This window comes from Tachyglossus aculeatus, chromosome 1 (assembly GCF_015852505.1).
Source record: "Tachyglossus aculeatus isolate mTacAcu1 chromosome 1, mTacAcu1.pri, whole genome shotgun sequence".
Classification (NCBI taxonomy): Eukaryota; Metazoa; Chordata; class Mammalia; order Monotremata; family Tachyglossidae; genus Tachyglossus; species Tachyglossus aculeatus.
The window spans coordinates 92,406,228-92,412,890 of NC_052066.1; the positions used below are offsets into that span (position 1 = coordinate 92,406,228).

A 6,663-nucleotide genomic window follows, 5' to 3' on the forward strand; every position below is an offset into this window, starting at 1 on the left:
TGAGGCCCAGAGAAGATAAGAAATTTGTCCAAGGTTATACAGTAGATGAGTGGCAGATCAGGGGTTATAATATTAAAATAATAATAATAATAATGATAAAGATAATAACTGTGGTATTTGTTAAGTGGTTACTTTGTGCCGGCACTGTACTAAGCTCTGGGATTGATACAAGATAGTTTGGACCTGGTCCCTGTCCCACATGGTGTTCACAGTTTTAATCTCCATTTTACAGATGAAGGAACTGGGGCACAGAGAGGTAAAGTGACTTGTCCAAAGTCACACAGCAGACAAGTGGTGGAGCTGGAACTAGAACCCAGGTCCTTCTGACTCCCAGGCCTGTGCTCTATCCATTAGACCACACTGATTCTCATGATAACTCCAGTCTCCTGAGTCTGAGACCTGTGCTTTTTCCATTAGGCTACACTGATTGTTCAATCATATTTTCTGCCATTGGTGGCAGTGGCCTTTACAGGTAGAGGGTTTTTTTATGAAAATTGGTCCAAATTGGAACTCTTAATTTTAACACTCCAGTCAGCCACCAGCAGCTGTTGATTTTTTTTTTTTTAAGTGAATTGAAGCAGCTGAATCTGCTGCTCCAACTCTGAACTTCCACTGACTTTGGCCAGATGGTTGCCCCCCTGAATGGCAGCTGTTGGATGACTAAATGGATATACGAGAGGACCCTCATGCCCATGGGTTTTCTCTAAAGGGAGGTGTGAAACTACACCTTAAAAAACCCCCAAAAAACAAAGGTTTTTCTGCTGACTTGGGGTTGAGAAATAATATGGCTACCAGAGTATAATCATTCAGCAGAGACAGGCAAGAATCTGTTAGGTCAAGGTCCCTCTAGACTGTAACCTCCTTGTGGTCAGGAAATGTGTCTACCAAATCTGTTCTATTGTACTCTCCCAAGTGTTTGGTACACTGGTCTGTACATGGTCAGTGTTCAGTCAATACCACTGAGTGACTGAATGAGGGGTGGGAGATGTGGGATGATTCAGCCAGGGTTCCATGACCTACATGTTGGCCAGTGGAGAGCTTGGACTCTTGAGTCCTCCATTCCCTTGTCTAAGAGGCAGATATTGCTGCTGCTACTGGTACTACTGCTACTGCTAATAATAATTGTGATATTTGTTAAGTGCTTACCATGTGCCAGGCATTGTACTGTGTGCTGAGATAGATACAAGCTAATCGGGTTGAACACAGTCCCTGTTCCACATGGGGATCCCAGCTTTAATCCCCATTTTATAAATAAGGAAACCGAGGCCCAGAGAAATAAAACGAATTGCTCAAGGTCACACAGCAGACATGTGGAGGGGCTGGGATTAGAACCCAAGTCCTTCTGACTCCCAGGTCTGCGCTCTTTCCACTAGGCCAGGCTGCTTCTCCGAAAAGATGATGATGATGAAGATTCCAAAGTCAAGCCACCTGCAACCCAAGCCAAGCCCACCTGGAGTCCCAAAGGGCAGTTAGCTAGTTAGCTAGTAAATGCCACGTCCAGTTGTGCTGAGCCCTCTGACATTCAGTCTAGGCCCATGGGACCCTGGGGAGGCTAAGCAGGTGTACATACCGTTCCATCCAGCCTCAGCCTGAAGAAATAGAGAATTCAACTCCCTTTGTCAATGTATAACTGAATTTCCCTCATCCTGCTTTTTCCCTAGAATTGGCATTTACTGGGTGTTTACTGAGTGCAGAGCATTGTATACTAAATAAACACTTGGGGGGAGTAGGATACAAAAAAAAATACATAGACATGATTGCTGCCCACAAGAAACTTGCTATGGGAAGGGAGACAGACATTAAAATAAATGACAGATATGTATATAACTGCAGTGGAATTGGAGGAAGGGTGAATAGCAAAGAATTTAAGTGGAGCAGCTCCAAGTACAACTATGATGCAGAAGGGAGGTTTAAGGCTAGTGAGGGCTTTAATGATGCAATTTAATAATAATGATGGCATTTATTAAGCACTTACTATGTGCAAAGCACTGTTCTAAGCACTGGGGAGGTTACAAGGTGATCAGGTTGTCCCACAGGAGGTTCACAGTCTTAATCCCCATTTTACAGATGAGGGAACTGAAGCCCAGAGAAGTTAAGTGACTTGCCCAAAGTCACACAGCTGACAATTGGCAGAGCCGGGATTTGAACCCATGACCTCTGACTCCAAAGCTCAGGCTCATTCCACTGAGCCAGAAGCCCTCTTGCAGGATGATGTGATTTTACAGGTGGGCTCTGAAGGTTGCAAGAAAGATTGTCTGTCAGAGACGAAGAGGAAGGAATTCCAGGATGGAGGGAGGATGTAGGCAAGGGGTCAGTGGTGAGGAAGAGGAGACTGAGGTACAGTGATAAGGTTGGTGTTAGAGAAGCAAAGTGTGTAGATTGGACTGTAGTAGGCGATCACTGAGTAAGGTGCAAGGAGGTGGTGGAGGGCAAGCTGATTGAGTGCTTTAAAGCCAATGGTAAGGAGCTTCTATTTGATATGGAGGTGGATGAGCAGGCACTGGAGTTTTTGAGGAGAGGGGAGACACGGACTGATCAATTTTTTATGAAAAATGATCTGTGCAGCAGAGTGGAGTACACAGTGGAGAGGGGAGAAACAGGAGGCAGGGAGGTCATTAAGGAGGTTGACCGCGATAGTCACAGTGAACTTCACTGTTGGGTAGGGACCGTTTCTATATGTGGCCAACTTGTACTTCCCAAGCACTTAGTACAGTGCTCTGCACACAGTAAGCGCTCAATAAATACGATTGAATGATAGAAGTTTGGGTGAAGAAGAAGGGGATGATTCTGGAAATTTTGAGAAGGTAGAACTGACAGGATTTGGTGATATACTGGGTATGCGGGTTGGATGAGAGAGATGAGTCAAGGATAAGGCCAAGATTTGGGGCTTATTAGACAGGGGGAGTGGTGTTGTTGCCTACGGTAGGGGGAAGGTTGGTGGGAGAACAGGGTTTGGGTGGAAAGATGAAGAGTTCAGTCTAAGGCATGTTAAGTTTGAGAAGGCAGGAAGACATCCAAATAGAAAGGTCCCAAATTCAATTTACAGTGAGGAAGATGCATAGATCACAGCATGCTTAACCTTTTGAAAACTAAAGGTAAGCATGTATTTATACCCAATATTGTTCCTTATTGCTTGAATTCAAGCTCTTTGGAAGAAAGCATGAAGCTTAAGTGTGTAGCTAGGGAGAAAGAATGCCCCAAATACTGGGGAATACCTATCAGCTAGAATGGAAAACCCTTCTCTGGGTCGCACCTGGAGAGTTTCCAGTACTCTACCAGTCACGACAACAGGAGGAAGAGTCAAGCCGAGGCATACCGATCCCATTCCTAGCTTGGGCAATGGCTAGTGAGTGGAAGATAGTCTGCTGCAAGTCAAAACTCACCTGTGCTGGGCAGCAGCACCATGGGAGGGATTCAAAGGCAGAGACTTGTTTACTGTGCAGAAGGAGGCAATGGTAAACCACTTCTGTATTTTCACCAAAAAAAAATCTATGGATACAGTACCAGAATAATTGTAGTTGGAAGTGGGGCATTCTGGGAGAGATGTGTCTTTGGCGTCGCTATGGGTCGGACACAACTTAACAGCATAATACAAGAAGAATGGAAAATATCTTTCATTTTGAGACATTAGTCTTCCCCAAATAAAAGAAGTTTAAATGTTGGCCTTTTTGTATGGAAATCAATAACAATTTAATGGGCACAAAATTGTTTCTAAAGGAGTATAGCTATTTCCTTTTTAACTTAATTTTTTCCACATTCTTTCTTTATCCCAGCACTTAATATAGTGCCTTAGTACAGTACACTCTTAGTATAGTACAGAGTGAGCAATTGAATGCCTTAAAAAAAAAGAATGAGAAAATGCACACTTAAAATGCCTTTTGGCTTTTCCAAACATCTGGAAAAGGCAAGGTTGAAATTGTCCACCTGGTCAGGTCAGTAAAGAAATATTCAATCCCAACCATCCCAATTCCACTTCAGAACAGAGAGATACTCTCTTGCTCATTAGGTTATTGCCTCCAAATTCAGAATCACCCTTTCTTCTTCACCCCTACCACCCTGGGGACAAAATAATGAGAAACTACCTGCTTTCCAACAGGGTGCTCAGTTGTGGGCTGCGGCCCTCTTCAGCACAACACAGTCTGAGCGATGGAGGAAGGTCTGGTTATAGTCACTTGTTTAGCTTGGTTAATGACCCTGTTTTCCTCCCCTTCTTACAGTCCTGACTTTGGATCAAGGGATTAACCTTCCAGTGTAGTTGCACTAGTAGTGATAGTATCTATTAAGTGCTTTCTGTGTGCAGAGCACTGTCCTAAAAACTGAAACTACCCAGGTGGAAATTAAAAATGGCCACTGTCTCTTAGGGGGCTTAATCTAGGAGCTTTAATGGAGAGAAGGGACTGGAAATAGACACATCAAGAATGATGAAACTTTAAAACACAACACAGATACATAGAATTAAAACAAAAATCAGTAGGGTGCTCTGACTGTAGGCCAGAGGGATGACTTCCTCCTCTCTGAAATGAAGAAAAAGCCTTTTCCAAGTGAATAAAGTTGGACAGATGCCAGACAAAACTCCTGAAGGCCAGCCAGTCAGACAGTTAAGGAGTCTGTTGGACAGGCAGTGCATCTCCACGGGCAGAGTATGGAACAATGAGATAGATCAGGAGGGCCAGTGTGGCCTGACCCTAAGATCCTGGAGGGGATGGGTCATCTCCACTTAGAAGGACATTCAAGAAGAGGAATCAGTACCTGGGGTCATCCAGGGATTCAGCGCTTAGTAAATGATAATAATAGTATTTGTTAAACACTTGCTTACTATGTGCCAAGCACTGTCCTAAGTGCGGGGGTGGGGGTGGGTGGGAATACAAGGTCATCAGGTTGTTCCTCGTGGGGCTCACAGTCTTAATCCCCATTTTGCAGATGCAGTAACTGAGGCACAGAGAAGTGAAGTGACTTGCCCAAAGTCACACAACTGACAAGTGGTGGAGCAGGGATTAGAACCCATGACCTGTGACTCCTAAACCTGTGTTCTTTCCACTGAGCCACGCTGCTTCTCTAGTACAGTGGTCTGCACACAGTAAGTGCTCAATAAATACGACAATGAATTCAGGGCCTATCCAATGGGTGCTGGGTTTGGGGAGTTGGCATCCTCTTCAGGAGAAGCAGAGTGGTATAACGGAAAGAGCATAGCCCTGGAAGTCAGAGAACCAGGATACCAATCCTGATTCTGCCACTTGCCTGCTGTGTGACCTTGGACAAGTCACTTAACTTCTCTGGGCCTCGGTTCCTTCACCTTAAAATGGGGATTCAATACCTGCGGTCCCTCCTACTTGGACTGTGAACTCCATGTGGAACAGGGACTGTGTCTGACCTGATTGCCTTGTATCTATCCCAGCGCTTAGTATCATACCTGGCACAGAGTAAGTGCTTAACAAATATCACAATTACTATTATGACTGGAAACCTTGGTGCTGGCTCCAAGCAGGCCAGAATAGGCTCCAACTCCCTCGGAACAAGCCGAGCAGGCCCAGCCCCCTCAGAGCCAAGCCTAGGCTCTCGGGCATCGCTCATTTGGGGCAGAGAAGACTCACTCAAGAAAGGCTGCTACCACTTTAGTGCAATCTCTCATCCTATCCCACTTAGATTTCTGCATCAGCCTCCTTTCTGACCTTCCAACCTCTTGCCTCTCCCCATTCCGGTTTATACTTCACTCCGCTGCCCAGATTATCTTTCTATAGAAATGCTCAGGGCATGTCAACCTGCTCCTCAAAAATCTCCAGTGGTTGTCCATCCACTTGCATATTTAACAAAAACTTCTCACTGTTGGCTTTAAAGCTCTCCATCTCCTTGTTCCCTTCTCTCCTACAACCCAGCCCATAAACTCCGCTCCTCTGGCTCAAACCTCCTCACCGTGCCTCGGTCTCACCTGTCTCGCTGCCGACCCCTGACTCACATCCTACCTCTGGCCTGGAATACCCTCCCTCCTCAAATCCGCCAATCACTCTCCCCCCTTCAAAGCCCTACTGAAGGCACATCTCCTCCAAGAGGCCTTCTCAGACTAAGCCCCACTTTTCCTCATCTCTCACTCCCTTCCATGTCACCCTGACTCGCTCCCTTTGCTCTTCCCATCTCCCCGCCCCACAGCACTTATGTATATATCTGTAATTTTATTTATTTATATTGATGCCTGTTTACTTGTGCTGGTGTCTGTCTTCCCCTTTCTAGACTGTGAACTCGTTGTGGGTAGGGATTGTCTCCCTTTATTGCTGTTTTGTACTTTCCCAAGCATTTAGCCATTTAGCTCACCTCCTTCAGGAGGCCTTCCCAGACTGAGCCCCCTTTTCCTCTGCTCCTCCTCCCCTCCCCATCACCCCTACTTCCTCCCTCTGCTCTACCCCCCCCACCCCACAGAACTTGTGTACGTATGCACATAATACTTATTATTCAATTTTATTAATGATGTGAATATATCTATAATTCTATTTATCTATTTTAATGATATTGATGCCTACTTGTTTTGTTTTGTTGTCTGTCTCCCCACTTCTAGACTGTGTTAGGTAGGGGTTATCTGTATCTTGCCAAATTGTACTTTCCAAGCGCTTAGTACAGTGCTCTGCACACAGTAAACACTCAATATATACAATTGAATGAATGTTCTGCACA

General features: G+C 45.1%; 1 non-coding gene across 1 annotated transcript; it reads left to right on the forward strand.

Annotated features, from left to right (window-relative positions):
* Positions 1–3,235: 3,235 nt before the first annotated feature.
* Positions 3,236–3,373, forward strand: LOC119935600. Its single transcript, XR_005453395.1, has one exon. It is a non-coding gene; the product is annotated as a small nucleolar RNA SNORA7 (small nucleolar RNA).
* Positions 3,374–6,663: the final 3,290 nt, after the last annotated feature.